The sequence below is a fragment of the Tiliqua scincoides genome, chromosome 11, assembly GCF_035046505.1.
Source record: "Tiliqua scincoides isolate rTilSci1 chromosome 11, rTilSci1.hap2, whole genome shotgun sequence".
Classification (NCBI taxonomy): Eukaryota; Metazoa; Chordata; class Lepidosauria; order Squamata; family Scincidae; genus Tiliqua; species Tiliqua scincoides.
The window spans coordinates 12,706,824-12,720,737 of record NC_089831.1 but is presented as its reverse complement, the minus strand read 5'-3'; the positions used below and the strand labels follow the sequence as shown (position 1 = coordinate 12,720,737).

Sequence of the window (13,914 nt, the reverse complement as noted above, 5' to 3'; positions counted from 1 at the left end):
TTTTTTCTTCTCACAGCACACAGACCTCTATGGTCTTTTTTCTGATCTTCACCTCTTGTGATGCCACTTCGGGAAGATTCATCCGAGTTCTTAGAACCGGAAGAGGAAGAGAGATGGACAATTTGTGACTACAGATGGTTGCCCTAACAGAGCCCACAAAACCTGGGAGAGTTCTTCAGTGATTTCCAATTGCTGTGCTCCAAACCCGTGCGGCACACCTGTAGACATTTCAATCAGTCTGCCAAGGCACACAGATTGAAAACCGCTGCTCTAAATATTACAGAACACACAGTGGTCCACTGGTGATAACAGTTCATCAGCTGCAAGGCCACAAACGCTTGTGGTGAACTACATTTGTTAGCCTCTCTAAGGTGCTGCAAGCCTATCTTTATATTCTCGTCAAATCCTTTGCACTTTGGGAGACTTTGAGGAACCCAGCGTGCTGGAAGGATAAGTAGGTGCAAAAAAGTACGGACTCTGGCAGCAGCCACTGCTAGCACCTTCAGTAGCAAAGGGGAGACGGTGGAGAGTCCAGCTGCACCTCCTCTGCCTGTCCAACGCCAACCCGGTCTGTGACACAGCAAGTACTCACGCTTCTGCTCTGCACGCCAAGTGCCTTTCTCTGGAACATGTTCCAAGAACAAGGAAAACAGACTGTTCCATCCCAGAACTGCAGCCCTGGAACGACGGCACTGCAGGAGGTGACCAGCTACTTAGGCTGTGTACCATGCCTGGGGCAGTGAACAGCTTCCACCGCTGTAATCCAAACCCCCCCCACCCCACCCCTTCCCAAGCTGCAGCCAACCAAGAAGAAGTAGGAAACCGATGGCTTGCCTAGAGACTTTCCGAACAGCAGCGGGAGCATACAAAGAGATTCCAGGACAGTAGGAGAACAGCCAGGTCTCCCTGGCCCAGTAAAGAACAAGCAACATCCATTATGCTTTCTACAGCCCAGATAACCTTTCACAAGGAGGATCCCCTCGGAGGAGAATCTCATCTGACAAACTAACCCAGCCGCTCTCAAGCCAGCTCCAGCAATCATTTGCATGCACTCATCTCTAGCCATCTTCCCCCTTGCTGGCTCTGGTTTCCTGTTCTTGTCTGTTTCCAGACACTCTGAATACTGTACGCTGCTGTTTCCTCTACTCAACTGGAAGGGAGGCTTTTTTTTTTCTCCTTTCTTGCTAACCCCAAAGAAACGGCCCCAGGCCTGCACAGCAAAGTTGATTTATTTTGCTTCCAAGACCATGGTCAGGTCTCTCGCTCAAACAGCTCTGCCCATTCTCCCATGCTGCCCTTTGTGCCTGGTACTCCCTCTAGATCACCTCCTCAAAACCCACCTTTTCTCATAAAACAGCATTTTTCAAACTCTGAGCCTAGACCCACTAGGCTGGTCACGAGACAATTTCAGGTGGGTCACATAGCACCTAGCTCAGCCATCATTGAAAAAAACGGAGCTGAAAATACAGGGTGCGAGCTACTGGCAGGGTGGGCTGTGGGTGGGGAAAAAAGGCATGATGCTTTGCCCTGAATAAGTGGGGACGCTGGAAAGGGGGGAGGGCTGTGTGGTTGGAGAGGGATCCAAGTCAGCCTTCCAAGCGGAAATGTTTGAATTTCAAGCTATGCAAAATAATAGCATGAGCAGGCTGTGTAATGGCTGGTCCTGGCTTAGGTTTGAAGCCTAAATTGATGAAGGCACGTCCAGTGGGTCCAGACTGATTGCCAACTATACTAGGGCAGAGATTTGCAAACCCTTTAGCACTAGGACCCACTTTTTAGAATGACAATCTACATTAAAAATCTGCCTATTGCCTTTCGGCTGAGTACTGTCCAAGGTGACTTGCAGACAGCCAGTTAAGTGTCATCAAGCACCCTGCATATGAAATGTGAAGCACACACTCATCAGGTGTGCTCCAGTCTTCACGTAGGAATATTGCTAGTTTGTCTTCAAATTATTTATCATTATTTATTCCACTCCTCCTGGCATTGCATACAGAAGGACCCTTGTTCCATCCCTAGCAGTGACAAAGCTCCAGTCACTTGCTTTCTACATCTCTCTCCCTCCCCGCTTCTTCACAACAACCCTATGAGATAGGCTAGACTGAGTGTGGTGAACTGGTTCAAGGCAGTCCTGTGAGCTAGAGTCACAGATCTGAACTCTGGCCTTTGAGATCCTAGACCAGGGGCCTCCAAACCCTTGCCCGTGGGCTGGATCAGTTGTACCAGGATTAGTCCTCCGGGAACAGCAGTGGTGACCCCTTACCATTCCACATTGCAGACTCCTTCACTGCTGTTCTTTGCAGAAACTCATGCCACTTCCCTCCCAGAAATCAAGGCGCAGAGCCTTCTGGGGCGATAGGCAGTGGAAGTGGCTGCCTGGTGCGAGTTTCTGCAAAGAACAGCAACAGAAGAGGCTGTGGCGGAGAACAGTAAGGCTTTGGCATCACCACGCCACACCTGGAAAGCTAATCCTGGCTTGTGCTGTGGGCCAGTTTGGAGACCACTGTCCTACACCAACACTACCACTAGGCTATATTCCTTTTCGAGATAGCTACTGAGATATTTTAAGGCTCCTGTGAGCAAAGCTCACAGCTACTCATCCTTTTTCTAACAGGGGCACTATGAATTTGCATGGCAGACTTACTCCCTGTGATTAACCCGTAGTTTGCTGTAACTTTCAATGCCAGTAGAACCTTGTAATAAGGTGTTCTAGGAAAGCTCAGGGCAGAATGAACCTCATGTCAGTACTAGATTAGGAAGTAACTGGAGCCTGGTTCAGACAAATGTCTGTTTGTGCCACTGTAGCTGGAGTGAAGGGGGTGGTACACAAAAACTGTAGATGAGAGCTAGCATAGTCTCTGCCAAGGAGTTGCTTGCCCTAAGGCCATTCAATAGGTGGCTTTAGGCAAGCTTCAGCCTCCATTTTACCCATCTGCAATATGGGGAAAATAATGCTGTACTTGTATGAATTAATACAAGTTAATTAATAATACTTGTAAGGCCACAAGATAAAACAAGTAATGTGTTTTGCATATTCAAAGCACCACACAACTGATTATGATGACGAGTGTCCAAATTTATGATGACGAGTCTCCAAATTTATCAATGTGTGCATGGTGCTTTTCACTAGAAAAGAAGACTGCCCCAAGGAGCTTACAATCTGTAACAGGGGTGTCCAAACCCCAGCCCGAGGGCCACTTGCAGCCTTCAGGGACTCACGGTCTGGCCCGCGGGGAGCCCTCAGTCTCCAATGAGCATCTGGCCCTCTGGAAACTTGCTGGAGCCCATGCTGGCCTGACATAACTGCTCTCAGTGTGAAGATGACTGTTTGATCTCTTGCATGAGCTATGGGACAAGGGTTCTCTCCTCTGCTTGCTGTTTCACGTCTGCGATGCAGCAGTGGCCTTGAAGGAAAGGCTAGCCTTGCTTTGTGCAAGGACTTTTATAGGCCTTGAGCTATTGCAAGACCTTCATTCATTCATACAAGTTCCATCTCTAATATAAATTAATTCGGCCCCCGACACAGTGTCAGAGAGATGAGGTGGCCCTCCTGCCAAAAAGTTTGGACACACCTGATCTAAAAACCGACACATGGGGAAATGGCTGACGAAGAGGAGCTGGTGGAGCCAGGATAAGCAGGGGAAGAGTAAGTGGATTATTTCATGTTTGTGTCCGTAGGGTGTTCATAGGGTTAGTTTGCAAGGACAGTAACAGGACCATGTTGTAGTGCCATAAACCTTTCTGTCAGTGGTTTTCAAACGTCTTAGCACTGGGGACCCACTTTTTAGAATGATAATCTGTCGGACCCACCAAAAATGATGTCATGATCAGAAGCGACATCATCAAGCAGAAAAATTGTTAACACCCCCCATATGACAAAACCAAATTTAATTAATTGAGTATAAGCTTAAAAAGCATCAATTCCAACAAGATGACACAACAACACACTGCTTCCAAAGCATGGGGAAGCTCAGCAAGAGGGGAAATCCTACAGATGTGGAGTGGGGAGGGGGGAGAGGAGCATCTCCACCTCCAGCCTCCCAGCTAGGCTTCCTCGCAGAGCTCTGGCCCCTGTAGGCTGACCTCGGCAAGGAGGCAGTTGTGGTTTCTTACTGGGAAAGCAGCAGTGACACCTCAGTGTGTGGTGGCTGCCGCAGAAGCAACAGCAGCTCAGAGTCACCTGATCCCAGGAACAGAGCAACATCCCAGGCTTGGCACAGACACACCCAAGCGCAGTTCCAGCAACAGCTCATCCGGCAGCCTGGCACCCGACCAGCCAGCGTTGCTTTGCATTTCTTCGGCTGTGTGACGAGCAGATGGCAGCTCTCCTTGTGTTTAACATGGAGGCGCCGGCCCAGGCAACTACAAGTCCCAACATGCAACTCTCGCTGCTGAAGGTGAGCAACCTGGGTGGCAGTGGTTTGCACAGTTTGGGGGGGGGAACACAGCTGGTGGCATTTGGGCCACCTATCATCCTCCCACCACCCAGCTGAAAGGTCAGAGATTTGTGCAGCAATCAACTCCAACCCACCCATGAGCAAGGGATTAGCAAGAAAATCTCATGCAAAATACAACCAAAAAACTCAGCAAGAGAGAGGGAGAGAATCATAACCACAGATGCTGCGCACTGGCTAATTCTGAAAGTGAGATCAGTTCCACCGACCAACTCTGTGAACTTAGCAGCCCTGCAGAGAGTGGCTCAGCGGCTCGGGATAAATGACATTTCTCCTACACCTCAACTTCCTCCTTGTCATCGTGGGTCTCTGTCCTCCCCATGCAGCTCTGACAGCAACAAACAGATGCTCAAATTCAGTCCAAATTCTCCCAGCATCTCAAGAAGCATGGGGAATACCAACCTTCCCTTTACCCAGTGGCATACCAGCTGCCTCTACCCCTCCTGGATTTGAAAAGGAAGAGGGCGACAGAGTGGGAGAGGAAGTGCAGTGAAGAGAAGAGTGGTGGGTTAGAATGTCATCAGAGTCACTCTAGTCCACTGCCTCTCCTCCTCCACACTTGCTTTCCCCCTCCACACTTCCTCTTCTACTATTTTCAAAGCCAGGGAGCAAGAGGAGGAAAGTGGACAGCGGGCACACTGCTGGACAAGTAGGGGAGATGGCATTCGGCACCTCCCTTCAGACATCAGAGAGTCTTGTATTGGCCCTGGCTCACCTGGGCTTCTGTGTCTCCTTACCGCCCAGTGTGAGATTCTGTGCTTGCTACAGTTCACTGCCAAGGAGGGGGAGAAGGTAATGGAGAAAGGCAAGCTAATCATTTCCAGAGTACATTTCCGCACACAAACCACCTCCCAGGTTGGGTCTCATTTATTACTCCAAGGTTTTCTAGACAGGCCCTGTTCAGGGTAAGCTCCCCACACTACTCTGCATCAAATCCAGAGGGTGGGAGGAACAGTGGAAGAGGCAGACAGGTGCACCCCACCAAGTCATTGCCTGTGCCGACCTTGTGGTCAAGACGCATGGTGCCCAGCGTAGCATCCCGTCCCACCATGTCCCATGCACAAACCCTGTAGGGAGTTGGAGGGAGGCAACTTCAGACAGACAATTCAGTACTACAGATAGTTGCCCTAGAAACAGAGCCGTAGAACCCGGAAAGGTTTTGCAGTGTTTTTCCGCCTCTGTGCTCCAAACTCTGGCGCAGCCATTTTCAACCTTTTTCAGCTCACGGCACACCGACACGGCACACCGACAGCACACGGCACACGGTCACAGCACACTTGACCTTAAAATTGTCAAGGCACACTGCCAGTTTTTTTACTTACATTAAATCACTACATTACAATTAATTGTTAATGTAATTAATACAATTATATTATTACATGACAAAGAAACTCACAAGCTTGGAGAGGAAAGGGTATGCGATTGTGAAAAGGATGAAAAATGTTATTAAAGTGTTATTAAAGTGTTAAAAGGGAGGGCACCAGAATGGGAGGGCACCAGAATGAGGTCTCTTGTTATCGGTGTGCTCCCTGGGGCATTTGGTGGGCCGCTGTGAGATACAGGAAGCTGGACTAGATGGGCCTATGGCCTGATCCAGTGGGGCTGTTCTTATGTTCTTAAAAGTGCTGGCAAAGAGAGGTCAGATTCAGCACATAGGAGAGCTGGGGGTGAGGGGCAATGAAGAGACATGAGTGAAACACCTACAGGATTCAGCTGGAGTGGGGGGAAGAGAGAACTTGAAGCAAGTAATTCTGAACCTTTGGAAGGTGCAGAGGAGTGAAGGGAGGGACAGTAAGAGAGGTGCTGACTGCAATTATGAGATTTGGGGGGCAAGTGCCTGTGGGAGGGAGTGGGGTGGGGAGAAGTGCCAATTACCTGCTCCTGTATTTAAGAAAAAAAGTGTGACCAAAAGCCCAAACCTAGGCATGTCTACTCAGAAGTAAGTCCCCTCATAGTCAATGGGGCTTACTCCCAGGTAAGTATGGAGAGGACTGGGGCCCAATGCCCTTCCCCTAAAAGGCAAAAGGCAATGCATGGAGGGCCGCTTTGGGGAGTTGCAGGCAAACTGTGGCAAGGAAAAGGGACTATCCAGGACCCTTTGAGTCAGCCAGTTCTTAGGCTGGTGGCCTCAGCAGACTCATTGGCTTCATACCTGCTTGCCAGCTCCTGACTCCCTCGTTCTCACTCACTCCATCCGCCCGGACCTTCTCCAAGCTTCTCTGGTCGCCCAATCAGCACGTAGAGGAGGCAAGGAATACCCAATCCTAGGCGTGTCTACGCAGAAATAAGCCCCATAATAGTCAACGGGGCTTACTCCCAGGTAGATCAGGATTGGGTTGCAGCCTTCGTTTGGCGCAGGAGCAAACAACAGCCGTGGCCAGCCCCTGCCTGTCTGCTCTGATCTCGTGGCACACCTGAGGCAGCCTCGCGGCACACTAGTGTGACATGGCACAGCGGTTGAAAAACGCTGCTCTAGCGGCACACCTTGTGTAGCTTTAGTGGCACACCAATGTGCCGCAGCACACCAGTTCAGAATTGTAGCGGTAGGGTCCACCACACTGCATGGCACTGGCTCTCCAGGGTTTCAGAAAGGAATTTCTCTCTGCCAAGCCTGGCAGTGCCAGGAAAGGACTCTTGGACCATCTGCACTGGAAAGATGCAACAAGGTCTTCCACTTTGTGGCCAAGGGCCGCCAACTTTGTCTCAGTGACTCAGCCTATAAAATGGGAGCAGCCATGGTGCTCTGCACAGGTCGAAGACAATACGTTGCATAAGGAACCAAGAGTGCACTTTCCCCACTATAAAGTGCGGCTACAATGATTAATAATAGCCTCAACGGCCAACAGTTGTTCACACATTAATTCCTCTCTAATTATTCAACCAAGTGTCCTTTGCAGGCTTAGACAGAGAGAGAGGAACGTGCCCTGAACGACCAAGGGCGAGATTGTCATTTCTGATGGTGGAAGTCACAACCCACTGCAACCACCCTGACTTCCTCTCCATCTGAAAGCTAACAGAAGGAATGACATTGAGAAAATGCAAGAAAGAGGTTAGCTAGTGAGCAGTGGAAAGGCCGCCTTATCTGAAGAGGGGAAGATCTGACTTTCTTGGCCAACTGGAAATAGAACGACAGTTTTTTTTTCCCCCTTTGACATTTTGGTTCCAGTTTCGTAGCAAGAAAGAAAACTGAATTTGCACATATGCTCTTTTCCCAGTTAGGAGATCTTCACTTCAAGCTGAGAAGACTCTGGGAAAGGTAGTCCTGCACAAGTGCCATAAGGAATGGGGCCTTCTCAGCAGTGGCACCAACTTTATGGAATTCCCTCCCTCTCAGTTTATGAACTGCCCCCTCCTTAGAGGCTTTCTGGCAGGGCCTAAAGACATTATTATTCCGATCAGCCTTCCGAGTCCAGGTTTTTTTAATATTGCATATTGTGTGGGTTTTTATGCAGGCTAGGTTTTGTTTTTTTTATGGGTCTGCCCCCTTGTTACTGATTACTGCTAGTTTTATGATTCACCTTTGGTCTTTTCATGTGATTTTTAATGCTGCCTCGTTCTGAATAGATTTTTTAATGTTTATGGTTTTTGCTGTGATTTTATGTTGTAAGCTGCTTTGAATGCCCTTCGAAGAGATAAAGCAGGATAGAAATTTAGTAAATAGATATAATAGATACCAAGTCCTTGAGACAGTAGCGTGGCCACAGCGGGGGTAAGTACCGCAGGTGCCACAATGCGACTGTAATTGTCCCTCCTATTTGCTCACATGCAGCCCCTCCCGCTCAATATGGCTCTGATGGAGAGTGGGAGAGGATGCCTACACAGAGCCTTGCAATGTCTGCAATACTTACCACCCCCTTGCAGCTATGCTACTGCCTCAAGAAGACTCAAATCTCTTTGCTCAAGTCTTAGGCAACCTACAAGCCGAGTCGCCAACATCGGGAACAGGTTCTGATGAAAACCCATCAGTCTGTTCCTGTTCTGCTTTGCCACTGCTGTTGTCTCATATTCATAGAACATGCCCCCGTCACTTTTGTATTTGTTATAACAATCAAGTCCTGACACCCAAATCTGTCCCCAGCCAGCTCCAAATTAGGCAATTCCTCCCATTAGGCATGATGAGTCAGGCTAGAACCCATTTCATCCCAGCAGGGTGAAGCTGGCTCGACAGGTGTATATGTGCCAGATTGGCAGACTGGATCGCTCCATAGCCAAATATGCTGACCTGGATACACAGTTGTAACGGGCGTGTTTTTGCACGTTAGGCCCAGAGTACATGTGCAGAAGAGGAATGACAACTGCCACGAAGTAACGCCCTAGGTGACACGGGCAACTGCTAACTCTGAAAAAGTGTTTGGCCCCCAAAGCATTCACTCTCTGCAGTCTGACCACACCAGGAAAGCAGGATACAAATCAGTGTAAAAGAGCACAAAAGGATTTGAGAAACTTTGCATTGCACTTGCTGTCCTGAAACAAAGCAACCATTGCTGAACTGTGTGAGTTGCAGGTGATAAAATGCTGGCAAGACTGGCCATCTGATAAGGGCTGGGTGAAGCAGTCAATTCAGGTGGTGGACTGGCAGGAGGCAATGGGTGCACTGTACCACTTCTCCTGGCACTAGGCTGCTCATAAGAACATAAGAAGAGCCCCGCCGGATCAGGCCAAAGGCCCATCTCGTCCAGCTTCCTGTATCTCACAGCGGCCCACCAAATGCCCTAGGGAGCACACAAGACAACAGACACAACCTGCATCCTGGTGCCTTCTCCTGCATCTGGCAATCAGAGGCATCCTGCCTCTAAAACCAAGAGTTTTAGAGTTGCTCCTCAACTCCACCCTCTTCACTTGATAAAGGCAGCACCTGGAAAGCAGAAGAGAAAGTGTGGGGAGACTAGAGCACTGGCCTAGAATGTCTCAACACTCTAGGCCAGCAATTTTCAACCGTTTCCATCTCACGGCACACTGACAAGGCGCTAAAACTGACAATACACACCACTGCTTTTTTGACAAACTGACAAGACGCACTGCACTGCCATTGGGGAGCCCACATCCCCCAATGGCTGTACTAATAAGTGACCCTCCCCCAAACTCCCATGAGACACCTGTGGGCCATTCATGGCACATCAATGTGTCACGGTATGCCGGCTGAAAATTGCTGCTCTGGGCCACTTCTCTATTCTCTGCAACATGCTCTTCCTCACCTAGTGCCCAGGCTCTGTCTTGTTCAAATGGGAAATGCAAAGAAGGGTGAGGAAGAAGCATACGCAGGTATGTGTGCATGCCTGCCAAAGGGGGGGTGGGTGGAGGGACAGCTATTCACCACCTTGGGCAAGGTAGAGGCTTATGCTGGCCTAGAAAATGCTTGATAAATGATATCCAAAAAATGTAGAGTTCACCGTACACTGAACACACTCACCTGCAATGCGCACCTCTACGATTCAGATATCCGCTGGCACTTTTATAGTCAGTTCTTGTTATCCGCTAGGGTTAGGTTCCTGGAAACCCTAGCAGATAACGAATTTGCAGATAGCAAACCATTAATCCTATGGGATCAATGGGGTTAGGTGCAAGAGGTGGAGGGGGAGTACCTCACCTGCCTTCAGAAGGATCCAGCAGAGACAGGAAGCCAGCAGAGTGCAGCAGGAAGAGCAATAAGATCTCCGAACGCTTCAGGGATCTTTTAGAGAGGTTGCAGGAACCTTCAGAATGGTGCCCAGGACCAGCAAGGGCCCCTTTAAAATGACCAGTGGAAGCTTCTGCCAGCTATTTTAAAGGGGTCAGGATGGATCACAGGCACCATTCTGAAGGTCTCTGCATAACAGATAACAAGAATAGAGTCACAGATAAGGAGAGCTGGTGGCAACTCTGCCCATCAAGGTTAAGTGAATTTGGTGATATTTGCATATAAATTTGCATATGAAGAGAACTGTCTGTATTTTCAAAGGGAGGGAGACCATTGTTCCTTCATCCCAGCCATCATGTCCAAGATCATCTATATAGTACCCCCTTCAACACTATTACAAACTGTAGGCTGGGGTTTTTCATCAGGTCCACCAACATCCAGATCTCCTGCCCCCCCCCTTCTTTTTCTGGCTTAGCCTCCAGCCTCGAAAAGAGTTATGCTGAACTCAAAAGCTTGCACCTTACTTGAGCTGGTCTCAGTAAATGTTGCTTCTGAAGCCAAAGCAGTCATGAGCACTAAAAAAATTTGATTTTGCAGTTACATAAAATTGCCAATTACAAAGTTGTGCTCTACAGAGTTAAAACAGCCAGGATGTGAAACAAACCAGTGTAGTCTGTTTTTGATAACTCTCTCGCTCTGTCAGCTGATAGCCTGTCCTGGTGCACTGGGACAGACTATGCAGATGCTGCCCTCTCTTCCTCCACTTTTCCTACCTGCCCAAAGCAAGCTTCAACTCGCCCCAACAGGAACGGGCTGGTTCATAGGGCCAGGAAATCCTTGATCCTCTTGAGAGCTGCCAAGACAAGAGGTGGTCTGGCATGAATTACAAAAGAGCTCCTGGGTGTGACACAAACACCTGAGCCATGTTTGCTGCATAAAAGTACTAAAGACCTGAAACTGACAAAAAGTGATTCTCAGTGGAGATGCCCTTGGCAGGACAAAATGGGAAAGTGGAAACATTTTTGCTGAAGAAAGGAAACTCACTCCTCAAATGTGGCTTCCCTCTTTGAAATCAAGTCATGCCATGATCTAAAGTTCACCACCTCGCCATGAAATGCGCCATTCCTAAACTCTCCCACTGGGAGGAGGCAATTTATCTTGGTAGGTGAAGCAAGACAAATTCTCCCTCCCCCCCAATCTTGAGCTTTTTATTCTCCTGATCAAACTTCCACCCTCGCTTCCCCTGACTTTCTGCATTACTTATTTTTCACATTTTTATACCGAACTTCCTCCTAGGAGCTCAGGGTGGTGTACATAGTTCATTTGTCCCCTCATTCTGTCCTCACAACAACCCTGTGAGGTAGGCAAAGCTGAGAGAGAGAGAGAGAGAGACTGAGAGACTAGCTCAAGGTCATCCAGGAAGCTTCAAAGCTGACTAAGGATTTGAACCTGGATGAGTCCAACTCCCAAACCCTTACACCATCCTGGTTAATTACCTCAACATAACCAGTCCTTGCATATACTGGTTTCCACTTGCAGATGCTCCAGATCCCAGAACCACAGGCATATTCTTTCATGTAGGATCATCGCCCATCATATTAGCATAAGAACAGCCCTGCTATCAGGACCACAGCCCACCCAGTCCAGCTTCCTGCATCTCACAGTAGCCCACTAGATGCCTCAGAGGGCACATGGAGACAAGATACTCGCTGCCACTTCCCTGCATCCGGCATTCTATATACCCTTGCACCCCGCAAGGAAGACACCAGATTGTGGCTTGGGTTTAACATGAGAAATCTTATTAAACACAAGTGACCAATTTTCTGTGGCCAAAAAATTCCTGCCGAGCCCTCATGATGAGCGACCAGCTAATTTCAAACTGTACATACCCATCAGACTATACATACTCAGGCTTGTAACCTGTGATATAAATCTGTCCAATCCCCTTTTAAAGGCATCTAAGCCAGACGCTATCACCACATCCTGCGGCAAGGAGTTCCACAGAATAATTACACACTGGGTAAGTAGTATTTTATTTTGTCTCACGACACTCAATTTCCGTGGACGTCCCCTGGTTCTGGTGTTGTGTGAGAGGGAAAGCACATCCCTCTATCCACTCTATCCATCCTCTGCATAATTTTGTATGTCTCAATCATGTGTGTCCCCCCCCCCCCGGGCGCCTTTTTTCTAGACCAGGGGTCTCTAAACTTTTCAGCTAAAGGGTCGCATCAAATATCTGGCATGGTGTCAAGGGCCGGGGGAAAAAATTAAATATAAAATTTAAATAAATACATTAGAGATGGAACTTAGATGATTGACTTAAATGAATGAATGAATGGGCTCAAGTGTCCAGGATTTCTCCAAGCACCAACACAGCCCAAGAAATAAAGCGCACACACTTAAATGAACCCCCAACCCCCCCACCCCACAAGCACAACTCTGGCTGTGTTTGGTCAACTGGGCCAGAGGCTCTCAGGTGATCAGAGGCTGGCCACGGGCCAGTTAGAGGCACTCCGCAGGCTGCATCTGGCCCCCGGGCCAGGGTTTGGAGACCCCTGTTCTAAACTAAAAAGCCCCAAATGCTGTAGCCTTTCCTCATGCTGTAGCCAAATGCTGTAGCCTTTCCTTACAGCCCCAAATGCTGTAGCCTAAGGGAGATTCCCCAGCCTAGTAATCATTTTGGTTGCTGTCTTCTGCACCTTTTCTAGTTCCACTACATCCTCCAAAGTCTCGCTGGATCGTCCAGCAGAAACACCAATGTTCTCTCTTTAATGCAACATTTCCCCAGGTATCACGGAAACAGCCCAAGCAGCAATCTGCAAACTCGTCAAGAACAAGCATGTCCCATAGTTATCCCCACAGTAAAATTAAGGGCAAAGACTGCGTGTGAACCAGGTCAAAGCATAGAACACGGTGTTATAGTAGATCTGGGCATAAAATCCCCCAGTACTATCCCAGTTTACTATCTCACACACAGTTTAATTTTCACCTGGGTTTAGTCCCAGAGCACATCTTAGCTTGGAGAACGTTTATTAGGAAATGTGTTTTCTCCACTGCCCGGACAGTACAACAACCTAACACCCAGAAGTTAAACCATGTGTAGTAAATACAAACAACCAGTTATCAAGTGGTAACTGACCAAAGTATGTACATAACCATTTGGTAAACTGGTCATATATCAAGCTGCCAAGTGGTGGAAATAATCTTACCATGCTTCTGTCACCAGATCATCAGTAAATCAGATCATCCCGATTATCCCCATACCATTTAATACTAAATACCACCTACAAAGCGTCATTAACATGCTTGGCACTCTGCAGAATAACAAGACGATGGCGGGTTCCTCCCCCAAGAAGCTTACAATGAAAAAATTGGCCCTGGAGTTCAACACTGCTAGGGAAGGAAGTTAGAAGGATGAATAAACAGGGAAAGAACACATATTTAGATCAGTTATATGCATTTAGGCTTAGACCCAAGCTACAGATTAGGTAGAGTGAGGTGACAGAATTCTGGACTGTTCTATTTCAGACTGCAGGGAGGGGGTCATATTGTTGTATCTTTCCCCATGCAAAAAGAGCCTTCGTTGCATGTAAGTCAATGAGCATGCCAGAGCAAAACAGTTAGCACAGATGTCTCCCTGATTTGCTGGTTTATTACACAGAATGAGACTTTTTTTTGCACCGGGGGGGGGGGTGGATTCTAGAAGATAATTCCCCATTTGCAGTCTAACATCCCAGAATTCCACCATCACTGCAAACCTGCACAGGACAATGGATCTTGGTTCTAGCAGAGAGAGATAACCTAGGAGTAGGGCAGAGGTTGGGGGTTGGGGCTGGGGGCTGG

At 48.3% G+C, this 13,914-nt stretch overlaps 1 protein-coding gene across 2 annotated transcripts in view; it reads right to left on the bottom strand.

Moving 5' to 3' along the window:
- ZMIZ2 (zinc finger MIZ-type containing 2) overlaps positions 1–13,914 on the bottom strand; it is a 95,692-nt gene that overhangs the window by 55,222 nt on the left and 26,556 nt on the right. The window contains exon 1 of one of the 2 annotated variants that reach the window (XM_066639765.1): positions 593–654. The exons of the other annotated variant lie outside the window; for it this stretch is intronic. The gene's annotated coding sequence lies outside the window, so the exon portion shown is untranslated. Of the gene's footprint in view, positions 1–592; positions 655–13,914 lie in introns of those variants that run through there. 2 annotated transcript variants of the gene reach the window in all.